At 37.8% G+C, this 13,273-nt stretch overlaps 1 long non-coding RNA gene across 1 annotated transcript; it reads right to left on the reverse strand.

Moving 5' to 3' along the window:
* Nucleotides 1-6,517: 6,517 nt before the first annotated feature.
* LOC148292881 (uncharacterized) lies at nt 6,518-10,178 on the reverse strand. The gene is made up of 2 exons (XR_015825797.1): nt 7,305-10,178; nt 6,518-6,822 (listed from the first exon to the last, which is right to left on the reverse strand). It is a non-coding gene; the product is annotated as an uncharacterized LOC148292881 (long non-coding RNA).
* Between the last annotated feature and the right edge of the window lie 3,095 nt (nt 10,179-13,273).

Raw genomic sequence — 13,273 nt, forward strand, 5'->3', positions numbered from 1 at the left:
TAATCTAATTTAATCTATGGGGAGGGGGGGTTTAAACTCGAGTGCAGGGTGGGGAGCACATCCGCTCTAGCCAACTTGGCTACGCCCATGTTTGCCCCACTACGGACTCTTTTGACTAATTGAAAATGAGTTGTGGGGCCCACCACTAAGTCAACAAATTCAATTCAAAACACCTAAGGGCAAACCCAATAGTAAGCTCTAAATAGGGCTCTAAAAATGGTGGATAGAGACTCATTTGGAGCTCCAATGGAATCTTTCAGGCTCTAAAGATATCTCTCCCACAATGGAGGCTCTATATTTAAAGTTCTACAACTTTTATGTTGTAATTTAAGTATTAAATTTTTTTTTTATTGTAAACATATTTTGTGTTAATAGATATTTATGCTTTGCTAGTTCTTTTTAATGAACATTTTGTTTAAAAAAATTAAAATTTGGATGAGATTCTAATTATAAAAAAACTGCTAGCAAACACCATGAAACAAGGAACAAAACAAAAATAGAACCAAAAAAAAAAAGAAGCTAAAAAGAGGTCCATACAAGTTGCGGGCCTCACGTTAGAGCAAAAATGAGTAAAAAGTGGGCTCAACTTTTCCAGTTTGCGGGCCCCACATTGGTTCAGAGATCCCTATATTTATGTATGTGGTTGCATTCCTCTGGCTAAGCTGAGGGATTTACTGCCCAAAAGTGGACCATTAGAGCACTTCCACCACTAGGGGTTAGCCTAGGCAGGAGGGGCCCCTAGGCCCAAAAGGAGACTTCAGCGCGCAAGGTCCTACCTGGGCAAGCCCACGAGGAGATTTGGCATGTCTCCTTGCCTTCGGACTGCTGACGTCAGGCTGGCATTAGCACAAGAATTTCAAATTATTTTTACCGTTGGCACTTGGAATGCACGCGTCAACGGTAAAAACGTTCTGGATTTCTTGCGCTGACCCACAGCTACCAGAAACCAATGGCTACAAGCCACGTGGCTTCTCCTAGAGCCTCCGATCCAAAAATCTTATCAAATCCAAGGCTGTCCATTTTTTGGCTAAACAAATTGAAAAAAAATCGAAAAAATGTGTAAAAAAGATCAAAAAAATCTGGATTTTTTCTTTCTTTCTATAAATACATGCCAATATTATTCACTTTCCACACCAAATCTTCGTACAAATTCATCTCCTTCTAATATTTTTCACTTTCAACACAAATTTTTTTACTACTAAATTCCATTTGTGTAAAAATACAAATGACCTCTTCCATTGAAGCCAGAGGCGCGTGGACAACCGTGGAAGATATTTTGTTGTGTGAGTGTTGGGTCAAAGTTGGTCATTGCTCGATCATGGAGAATTTTGTGAAAGATCGGGTTCGGCTCGTATAGAAATGGCCTTGGCTAGTAGGTGAAATTTTTTGAATAAAGAGTTAGGGAAATGAAGAGATGCGTTGGCAAAAGCGAGGGAGAACATTCGAAGCGGTCAAAATCTTGGCGATGAGGTAAAATATTTCTAAATGCCATTTTATTCAATTTAATGTCACGTTTTTTTAAAAATATTTTCTTGCATTTCCATTTGTTTAAAAATAGATTATTCAAGCACAAATGTGGTTCAGTGCCATTGCCCAAGGCAAAAAAAGTTTTATCAATCACCAATGTTGGGACGTTGTGAAGAATTGTTCGAAATTCAAAATTATTTCCACTGGTCCGACGGTTGTGTTAAATGAGATGCTGATCCACGATTCATCGGCAACCGATTCGCCATTGGACTCCCCAATGGATCAAGACTCAACGTGAGCCGATGCCTATTGGGAGAAAGGCAACAACGGCCAAGAGAGGGAGCACTTCGAACACTGAATATGCAAAATTTTTGGAGCAAATTACTAAGAACAGCGCACTGAGAATTGAGAGAGACTATATGAAGCATATACAATTGAAAGGTAGCAGGAACAACAACAAGACATGGAGGATAGAGAGATGAAAATCATGGTCATGGATACGAGCCATATGTCTCCTGAAACAAAGTCCTATTGGACGCTAAAAAGAAGAGATGTTATGAGAAGAAAGCTTTTCCATGAAGATGGACCTAGTAACACAGATTGGTTAAATGATCAAAACCATTAGGCTGTATTGAAAGAGTTGACATATGTATTAATTTGTTATATTGTTTTTCTTTTATTGAATAAAGAAAGCATTAAATAATATAGCTATTTATTAAAAACATTTCATACATCAAAACAAACCTTAATTCATTACCAACCACACACAAAACAAAGCTTAATTAAAAACAAACTATAGTTTAAAACAAACCATAATTCCAAACAAAGAATTAAACTTGACTTCATCCATAGTGATTGCCTTTCATCACCCATAAGTGCTCGATCAAGTCAACTTGACGTCACTCGTGAACATAAGAAGATTGCATTTCCATATAATGATAAATCATACGATTGTTGTATTGATCGTCCCTAATCAACGATTCGTGCTCCAGTGGTTGTCCATGTGCTCCCATGGGCAGTTCATAAATTTTTGTCAATGTTTGTGTTCATGGGATCGGGTTCGAATATCTCTGGGGTATCATAATCATACTCATCCTCCATAATCATGTTATGGAAGATGATGCAAGTCATCATAATGCTCCAAAGCACCTCTTCATCAAACATACGAGCAGCACCCCTAATAATTGACCAACGAGCTTGTATACAACATCCTGACCTAAAATAAATATTAAATTAAAATTTTAATTAAGGAATTACATTTTTACCCTTAAGGGTAAGGGTAAATTGATCACTTTTAGTTTGGAAAGGATTTTAGGGATTGAGTTGCTCCGTTGCGTAGAGCTTGTCAATAAGAGTTCATGGACAGGCGGCACGCTCAATTCTGAGTTTTGACGGTTGAATAAGGGTCTAAAAACAAAAAGGGCAGTTTGGTCTTTTAGAAAAAAATTATTGCTTTAAAACTCAGAAACCCGGTTTTGCCCCCCAAAACCTTCATGCGTTCTCTCTCTCTCTCTCTCTCTCTCTCCCCTCCCTCGCGACAAACCCTAACTCGTCACTGTGCAAGCGACGATCGTTGTTGTCCGGCCAACTCAGGCCACGAGACCGGTCCCGATCGACTTGCCTCCACCCCCTTGTCTCATCCCACCCCCTATCGTAGTCGGAAAACACGTAGAATGCCACCCGTATCGAAGGAGAAAATCACCCAAAACCTATCCTCTTCGCCGGTGACAACTCTGGTGACTTCAGGCTGCGCCACCACCTAGAAAAGGTAGCTCTTCTCTCCCTTAGTCTTTCCCCTAAGGTCCGCGACATCATTTGTTGCCATAATCGCTGTATCAAGGCCGAGAAATTCCGGCCAAAAACCCTCACGAGTTCGTGCTCGATTGACCCTGTTTCGGCCATGTTTTGGCTGTGGTTTAAGACCAAAATTTGTCCCCCCTGGTGTGTTGGTTCCATATGTATGGATATTGATTGACAGTTTGGGATTTTTTCGATCGCTGGAAATTACTCAAGACACCTATGTGCTGCCGGCACGTGTGGCGGTACATGGGAAAAACAGTTTAGTTTAGTAAATGGGTCCGAGATCCTATGGGTGTTAGAAGGGAAGCAGGATTTGGCATGGATTCCAAAGGGAATCCGAGTCCGATCCTGTCATTGTAGGATATCAAAACACATTTCCACATCTTTCCTATAACCCTCTTGAAAGGCAGCAAAGCTTTTTCCCTTCTCTAATTGGGGATTCAGACTTGTTTTGATGAATGTCATCCACCTCGAATAAATTCCATCGGCTAAGCAATACCCACCCGAGTATACGGTATTGTTGATTTGATATGGGATTTGGGGGGAATGACCTCTCAAGACATCGTTGAATACTGGGGATTGACCAAGCACGTTGATGTCGTTTTAAGATCCGGCAACTCTAAAAGGGGCATGCCAAACCTAGGTATCGAATGATGCAACAGCCTCTAGAATTATACTTTTTTGGCCCTTCTTGTTCCCATAATCTCCTTGCCAAGCAATTGGGCAATTCTTCCACTGCTAGTGCATGCAGTCGATGCTTTCAATCATGATTGGGAAACCTTGAGCCTCGAATTTTTATAGAAGCCTTTGGAGGTCCTTAGGTTTAGGTTGCGGAGGTAATCCCTTGTGTAGACAGTTTCTATTGCATCACAGAATCTGACCAAGCACTCTAGGATAGTTGACTTCCACATCCTAGTAATCTCATCCACCTGGTTTGCAGATACCCCATACGCAAGCATCCGTAAAATAGCTGTAAGTTTTTGCTTCGGAAGAAGACCCAAAACCCCAATAGCATCATACTTCTGAACGGAGTATGCGTCGTAATTGCAGACATCATGCATGATTTTTTTGAACAAATGGGGCTGCATTCTATATCTCCCTTGAAAATCAGAAATAGAATACAACGAATTTGGGATAAAGTAATCTTTCAATAGATTCTTACCCCGAGAGTGCCTATAGATCATGTTCGGGACACGACCATGGTGGTGTTGCCTTAATTGATTGAGCATACCCACCGCTAAAACAACTTCATCCTCTTCTTCATCCAACTTATGATCTTCTTTAGCACATCTGCGCTTGATTTCTTCATCTTCTTGATGTTGTCTCTCCAACACCCTCCTCAGGTTAGCTATTGAGAGTAGAATGTGTTTTGTAAAATCTGAGGAATGAAGGGATAGAGAAGATATGGTGTGAGAGGTCTGAGTTGAGGGTGTAGTTTTAAAGAGGGATTTAGAAGATAGAGATGACATGTGGCGCAATTTTGGAGGGTGAAAATCTTATCTAAAATATGAGATTAGAATTTTATAATAAATATCGACACGTGTCAATTGAGAATCTTATCCAAAAATCTTAATCTGAAATTTGAGATCTGAATGTTACAATAAATATAGACACGTGGCAACCGAAAATCTTATCCAAAAATGTTATCTAAAATTTTAGATGAGAATTTTATAATAAATAGTTACGTGGCAATCGAAAATCTTATCAAAATTAATCGTTTAAGTATAAAAAATAGAAAATAAATTAAGTAATTGCCCTTGCCCTTGTCCATAAGGGTGGAAACACAATATGCAAGGGCTGCCACTATTCACATGAATAGTGACATACCTTGCCTTGCCCTTACCCTTTGGGATGGAAGTGCTCTAACAACTATACAATCAACGATTCCCAATTTTTTAATTTTTACTTCAATCTAATGGTCGAATTAATAATTAGTTTTAAATTCAAATTAAACATAACATTAATTAAATCCAACGGTAAAAAAAAATCAAAGGTCTAAATTACACTCCAAATTTAATCCCAATCACCATATTAGATTCATATTTTTGTTGATTTTCTCCTAATATATCTACATTTTTGTTCATACTTTGGATATCCACATCATTCTTCATTCCCTTTGTCTAATTAAGTTGTTAAAAAATTCTAAAAAAAAAAATCAAATACACTTTTTGACATTTCACCTCTCCAACGAGAGAATGTAAAATTTAGGAAAAAAATGCATATTTAGCATCCCAAGATTTTACATTTCCTACTGGAGCAAAATGGTTTTACATCTTGGAATATTTCAATCATGATTCATGATGCCACCGGAGATGTAAAAGTGCAATTTACATCCTCAGTTTAAATATTTGCATCGGAGATGCTCTAAGTTAAGTTTGACATGATATCTAATTAATGATGTTAAGTTTTTACGACTACTTTCACAAATATGGCCAAAAACTCACTTAAATAGACCATCAAAGTGAAAATAGAGAAGAAGAAAAAAAGTGTCGTGGATCAATCAGGTGGCATCATCCATGCTCGGTCATACATTTATTTTTTTTCTTTCCACGAAACACCACATTGCATATTAAAGAACCTATGTAAAGCACAGCCAGTGAACATCTCTATATGAATATTTGTGCAGCAATTGAACAAAACTTGACCAAATTATGACTTCAAACGTAAAAATGCATCAAAAGAGGTAGATATAAAGAACATGAAAAATGAGGAAGAGTCTTGGTTCGCCAGAACAAATGCAAAACAAAACAGTAGCTTTTAATTGCAAATAGACGGCATCCCGATCAAGTTGGTTTCCATTTTCTCTAACAATAAGGTTCGAGTACCAGAATTAAACAATTTTCTTTTCCTTCATATAACTTTGGCAATAACAGATGAAAAAGGGTGGAAGAACGCAGTCTCGGCCTGCCAACACCTTGTAGAGGCTGTATGTTCTTATTTTTCATGTTTGTTCCTCATATTTTCTTGAGCAAACTCTAAAAAATAAAAATAAAAATAAAAATAAGCAGCAGCAGAAGAGAAGCTCCAGAAATAAATGTTACAAGGGAATGCTGTTTTGTTTTGTTTTGTTTCATTCCATCCAAATCCCAAGTGTATAAATTTAGGAAACACTAGAAAATCCAGTTTATTTGGAGAAATTGCCTCTACTTCAATCTATTTTGTGACATGACCTTTTTTTTTGTTTTGGCAGAAAACTTCATGTAACTTAGCATGAATAGATTACTGAATAAGTCTAGATCAAACAGTAACAAATCGAAAACGAAAATAATATTCCGAATTAGATTTCTTCATAACTGCTGTTAACTAACATAGTAGAAAACACAGAAAGCCGAAAACACAATAAGAAGTTTATTTAGCAGATGGTAATGAAAGCAGAAAATATGAGAGGCAACAAGTCTGGCTTGTGTTGCTTCGATTCAGCTGCACCAAAATGGTTTCAACTGCATCCTCAACTTGTGATACTCGCAAGTGCACGAGCCGTTTGGTAGTATAGCATATGTAAGTGCGAGGTCGATCCCGCGAGGATTGGTGATTGAATGATCCAATTTGTTTCCCCTACACAAAATAGAAATGAAAAAAAGAAAATAAATAAAACAAGAAAAAAAAGAAATAACTCAAGCAAATAAGTTCCCAAGTTCAATTAGATTAATGGATTGATTCTAGCTAAAGTATGATTAAGCCATGGTGTTTGGTCAAAACCTTGTGTTCCTAATTCCCTAATTTGATCATTTGTTGTCTAACCTAAAACTAAGCATTAGGAACCCATTAAGCATAGAAGAACATTTTAAACAACCAAGTATGTATCTAATCCCTGTTGTCGAATGTCCATACATACTCTTCCTATCCATAGTTCAATTCGAATTAAAGCATGGTGTCTACTCTTAATTCAAACCAAGATAGCTAACATGCAAGCCTAAATGGTGATCAATCATTCAAACTAGCATATTAACTTATAAGCATAATGAATAAGAACAAAAATCATAATTGAAACTTGGAAACTAATTAAACTTGAATACTTAAGAAAGAATGTACATTACAAATAAAAGTAAAGTAGAACTTGAAAAACTTAAGGAGAATTTCAGCACAAATATTTCATTACAACAATTGAAAACTAGAAAGGAAACTAAGAGAATTTGAGGGAGAGAAGGGAAGGGAGCTCTAGAGAAGTGTTTGAGAGCTCCCCCCCTTGGGGTGTGTTTTGAAGCTTGAAGGCTTCTCTATTTATAGGGCTAAGAGGGAGGAACATCATGATGGATTCCCACACCATCCTTCATCTTTTGCTGCTGCACCTCAAGCATCTTCACATGGGTTCAAAGGTGATCAGATGTGGCTGCCTTTGCTGCCAACCCATGTGGTTGCCTTTTGGTTGCCAACCCATGTGGTTGCCTTTTGGTTGCTGAAAAACGAGTTTTCTGAACCAGTCTTGGTGTAGGAAGGCCAGAGGTTTCAAAACGTATCCAATGGTGCTCAAATTTGGATATGTTATACTAGACACCCATTGGAACAACTTCTATGAAGAAAGTATTCCCATCGGAGTAATAGAAGTGTGTGTTTTGGGCCTTGCAAGTTGGCAGCCGAACAGAGACTGGAATTGACTTCATTTTATTTCTTTGCTTTACATGCATGCACATGCTTTCTCTATAATAACTCCAGCATGTACCAACTTGCTCCTTTAGAATTTCATAGCTGGAATGCCTCCCCACTTCACTCATTATGTTGGATCCAAAGTCAGTTGCAGCATGGGTGAGGCACATGGCTTAAAGGAGGAGATAAGGCTCAAAGCTGGCAGCTGCAAATCCTGCTGAGCAAGGTTGGGTGTTGGACGGGCTGAGCACTCCACAAATGTCCAATTGGGCTGAAATTTGGATATGTTGTAGTAGACACCCATTGGAACATGTTTCATGAAGATCTTCACCTCATTCGAGCCCCATAGCATGCTGATCCAAGGCCAAGAAGTTGACCTACGAAATTGGGCTGGAAAGGGGTTGTAGCCAAAATGTGTTTGTCTTTAAGCTCATATTCCTCATATGCCAATCAGCCCTTAACATGCATGGATTGCATCAAATTTTATCTCTTGCTATCTTAACCTACAAAACACACAAACATAGGTAAGTGACTCAAAATAAAGAGAAACTAAGCAAAATCACTAAGTAAAGAAGGCATGCAAGTGTATGAAATTATGGACTTATCAAAATAGAAAATGAATTAAAAGCACAAGTTTAACTCAATAACATAACCAAATCATAAGCTAGAAGGGTACAAAATGATATACAATTATGAACCGATCAAATACCCCCAAACCTAGATTTTGCTAGTCCTCGAGCAAAACAACACAAAACAAAGTTAAAAACAAAACAAGAAGTTAACTAGACCACTTTTGTAGGTAACTCGATTGCATTGAGCGTATGCAACAAGCCTTTAAACCTCTAGGCATCCCTAGTAGGAGGAGTTGTGTCTCCTGAGGGTTTAACAGAAACGATACCCACAAACGTTTTACTAACTCTACAAAACAAGGTGGTTAGAAAACTTATTAGATTTGTTAGTCCTTAAGCAAAATAAAATAAACACAAAAACCAAAATAAAAATAATTACAAAACCAAAATAAATAAATAAATAAATAAATAAAATAAAAAGTAAACTCAAAACAATCTTTCCGAACATTTTCTGAAGAGAAATGACTCATGCACATAACTCAAAAGTTTTAACAATAAAAGCTCAATTTTAGATAATATTTACAAGGCGGCAAAGTTCAAAACACAACATGCTCAAAGTGTAGTAGTGTGATAGCCAAATGCAACAAATTCCCCAATCTTAGTTTTTACACAATTTCAAAAATCATACAAAGCACAAGTTCAACTTCAAATCTCACCAAAGTTGTCCTCTCACAAATGAATCACTCAAAAGAGGGCTACAATGCATCACTCAGTTATAAACATGAGATTAGAGTTAAACCATAAAGGACTTAACTCAAAATAGGAAGATGAAGAACTTGCATTAATATGATCTCAAGAAGGATGCCAAACACTTAAAAGTAAGAAAATGCTTGCAATTCAACCATATGACATTTAAGATCAATTTAGGTCTTTATTATAGGTTGTAATGGGGCCAAGGGTGTAAGGTGAGTGAGAAATGAAAGGTATGGATAATACAAAGTCCAAGGAACTCACAATGTAAGAGCATAAAATAAAATTGTTTACAAGACTTCGAATCATCACTATTAGATTTTTTCTTTTACATGATCAAAACTCCTTATACCTTCATTTACAATGGTTTACACTCCTTTCCAAACACCAAATTATTTTGAAGGCCCAAAAATGAATTTTTAATCAACCACCACTTAATCACAACTTTTTTTTTTTTTTTTTTCTTTATGTAATATCCCTTCCCAAACTTAGCATGAAAAACACATCCGAATTAGAGCTCATGAGTTCCTTAGAAAGGTAAATATTTGTTTTTCGGGCTAAGGTGAGGAGATATAATTGGTAAAATGAAAGAAAAGGTTTACATGTAGGCTCAAAATGGTTAACAATGGAAAATCATGCTTAAGCATGCATAAGGTTAGCTTGAAAGGCACAAACGATCCAAAGAGGGCCTTAATATCACTTCTTAAATGTCATGAAATCAAATTGCATAAGAATGAATGACTTTTAAGTGTTCAACCAAATCAATGAATAATGAGATCAAACAACAACTTTGATGACAAGAAAATAAGAATATGTGTATAACACTCATGAAATGAAGCACAAGGCTCAAAAGCTCACATTATATGGTTATGTAAGTCTAATTTATGCTTGATACAATTCTTTGGGTCATGCAAATCCTTTAATTGGAAAATTATGAAACAAATGGTAAGTGCAAAGAAGGTTTCGAACATATCATGCTAGAACGATGCCAAATTAATTAATTTTTTATTTTTTATTTTTTTTACAATAAAAAATAATAATAAAAAATAAATAAAATTCAATTTTCATTTAAGTCATGCAAACATTTATCACAATCTCATCAAATGTGTTCGGAAAGTGAAATAAAATCAAAATAAAACAAGACTCAAAATAAAAATAAAAAATAAAAGCAAGACTTAAACAAAATAAAATAAAAATAAAAACAAGCAAATAAAAAAAAATTTAAATTAAGGAAAAACCAAATTTACAAGTTAAACTCCAATACCCCCAAACCTAGAAATGAACATTGTCCTCAATGTTTAAAATTTAGGCACAAGCAATGTCAAAAATAACAAATGAAGGTATTAAAGCAATAAAAAATCACAAAACACACAAGAGTTAAAATACAAAAACAAAATAATTACAAAATAAAAATTACAAAACAAACAAACAAAAGAAACGAAACAGTAAAACACTCGAAACAGAAAGCCCTAAACAAACAGTCTTACGCAAACCAAAACCCAAACGATTGAAAGCCCAACCCAAAAGAAAATTAACTCACTTTGAAACCTAAACAACGGTGAAAACCCGACCCACAATGAAATCCGAAGCCCACACATTTTTTTTTTTTTATTTTTTTATTTTTAAGAAGAAACGTGAATTGGGAGCGCAAAGGCGGGATTTCTGAAAAGAGAAAATGTGGTCCCTAATGCCTCGGTTCCTGGGAAGTCACGGGCAAAAGAGGTGAGGGACGTGTCGGCGCGCAGAGGCCGCTTTCACATCCCCCAAGCCAGAATTATTGGCCTCTTGGGTGAAGCGGGACGACTTTTTCACTTTGAAGGTTGTGAAAGGTGAAAATGCAATTAAGGGGAGGTTGGGAAATGGGTGCGGCGACAAATAGAGATAAGCCGTAAGGGCCGCACAGAACTCAGAACTGCAACGGCTAGGGTTTAGCAGACTAAGTCTATAAAAGGTAAAAAGAAAGGGTGAAAAACACAAACTCAGAAACACACAAAAGAGAAAAGAAAGAAGAACAAAGAGTGAGAAATCAAATGGCCTCTTCCTACCCTTTTTCGTTGGATCTCAACCTAGCTCCACCGACTCAAACACGAGGCCAAGCAGCGGCACCAGTATGGATGCCCTACTTTGCTTCCGCACGGGGGCCTGTGACAGTAACTGACTCAATACTCCTGGACAACGATGTTGCCATTGGAGTGGCTAGAAATTTAGTGACTCCTAAAGATATACGTGTGTTTGGGACAAGAGATGACAACCGGGTCGTGAGCGATGCCCTAGCACTGAGCGTGCAGAGTACGGCAACAGTCGCAAGTTTGGGTCATCGCCTACTTGCGAAGTCCCATGAGGTAGAGGTGCTAAAAGGTCAGTTGGCGGCGGAGCGAAGTATGGTTGAAGAGTGCCAGAGTGTTATAAAAAGCTTGAAAAGGGAGAGGGCAAGAATAGTGGAGGTGAATCGACACCAGCTAGAAGTATTGCGGGACGAGAATAAAAACCTATTAAAAATGGTAGAGTTGTACTCTCGCGACATGCGAAAACAGCTGGAGGACCTAGACCGACCGGGTAAACGCAAGCAAGCAGATCGTGAGAGTAGTTACGCTCAAGCTAAGATTGCGATCTTTGGGAGCTCAAGTGGTGAGCCCCAAGAGGCTGTGCATGAAGCCCAGGAAGAGGACAGCCAGAGGGCCAAACTCAAAGCTCCAATGGTCGAGACACCGAGCACTGTGAAGAAATGATTTCCTACTGCATTATTGTTGTTTTTATTTTATTTTGTTGTTTTTGTAATTTCGTTATTTTATTTCGGAAATAAAAGTAAAGTTGCAGAAGGAAAAAGAAAACGGAAAAGAAAGCACAGTTCCCTAACTAAAATAAAATAAAGATGATAGCCGAAAGGGAAAAGCAAAAACACAAAGCTCTAGAAAATGAAAGTAACGGGCAAAAACACAAAACACCAGAAAACACGGAAAAAAGAAAAGTAAAGTGAAAGTTAATGTGCTCCCCCTTGAAGCGATTAGGTCGAGCATGCCCGGGAAATCCGAAATGGTGTTGGCTCTCTCTCATCAGCATATGTCTATTTAAACCACACCTCTGCAAGCGGATGATACCCAGCATTTCTTCCTGCAAACTCAAGGAAAAACATCAAAAAATTCAGAAGCAAAACAAATGGCATCCTCATGTAGTCATCTTGATGATCTAAACCTTGAGCTCTCACTTGCACCACCGAATGCCCAGACAAGGGCTTCTCCAACTCCTGTCTTCCCAAACTCCACATATCATCACGGCACGGCCTCAAACTTTGCTGAGGCAATACCGAACTTTGCTGAGGCAATGCCGAACAGAGCAGTGCTGCTCGGTGGCATGATTGGCAGTATACTCACACCGGCAGATCATCTGCATGTGGCACGTAGGTCTGACAAGATGGCAGTGGATGAGTCCCACTCTTTATCTGTGCTCCATGCGGTCTCGGCTACCAATTTGGGCATGCGATTACTGGCGAGGATGCGGGAGTGCACAGCGCTGAACGAGGAAGTGGCTTCCTTGAAGGCTATGGTGGCAGATTTGCAGAAGCGGCTTTACTGTGCCAATCAGCATGTGGAAGCACTGCAGAGAAAGAATGAGGACCATGTAGAGCTGCTGCAGATTCTACAAGTGCGAGACAATAGAGGCAAGCCATGATGATGATGAAGATGAAGATAAAGAAGATGAAGAAGAAGAAGAAGTTTTTGTTTTGTTTTTGTTTTTGTTTTTTTTGTTTTTGTTTTTGTTTTAGTTTTTTTTTTTGTTTTTGTTTTTAATGCAGAGTTTGAAATAAAATAAAAATGTGTTTTAACACTCAGAAATAAACTAACTAACCATACCACGTAAATAAAATACATAAACTAACTTAACAAAACAAAAACAAAAACAAATACTCAACAGAAAAGATAACAAAGAAAATATAAAAAAAACTTAATTTAAAAACACACGAATATACAAGCAACTCACGGATGACCAGTTAAGGGCCTCAGAAAACACAGCCAGGGGATCCGGGAAGGTTGGAGGGGTCACAATGGTCCCGCTTAAAACCCAAACTTCTTAGACACCGAAGGTGTCGCCTAAAGAACTCCTAG

This window comes from Prunus avium, chromosome 7 (assembly GCF_965620075.1).
Source record: "Prunus avium chromosome 7, drPruAviu1.hap1.1, whole genome shotgun sequence".
NCBI classification, from domain to species: Eukaryota; Viridiplantae; Streptophyta; class Magnoliopsida; order Rosales; family Rosaceae; genus Prunus; species Prunus avium.